We start from the raw sequence: 503 nt of genomic DNA on the forward strand, positions 1-503 counted from the left end.
GTTAGAAGAATCCAGGTCAGCCGATATGGAGGTAATGGTGCAAATAAAGAAATAAACAAACTTCGGCTACATATATTAAATATACATACTTACATGCATGCAAATAGAGGTAAACAGATATTCAGACAATGAACATTCATGAATAACTATATAGATATTTATATATTAACAGATCAGATTTTGTTGTTGTTGTTGTTGTTGGCACTCCGTCGCCTACGACGTCGAGGGTTCCAGTTGATCCGATCAACGGAACAGCCTGCTCGTGAAATTAACGTGCAAGTGACTGAGCACTCCACAGATACGTGTACCCTTAACGTAGTTCTCGGGGATATTCAGCGTGACACAGTGTGACAAGGCTGGCCCTTTGAAATACAGGTACAACAGAAAGAGGAAGAAAGAGTGAGAGAAAGTTGTGGTGAAAGAGTACAGCAGGGTTCACCACCATCCCCTGCCGGAGCCTCGTGGAGCTTTAGGTGTTTTCGCTCAATAAATGCTCACAACAC

The sequence above is a fragment of the Octopus bimaculoides genome, chromosome 1 (genome assembly GCF_001194135.2).
Source record: "Octopus bimaculoides isolate UCB-OBI-ISO-001 chromosome 1, ASM119413v2, whole genome shotgun sequence".
In the NCBI taxonomy this organism is placed as follows: Eukaryota; Metazoa; Mollusca; class Cephalopoda; order Octopoda; family Octopodidae; genus Octopus; species Octopus bimaculoides.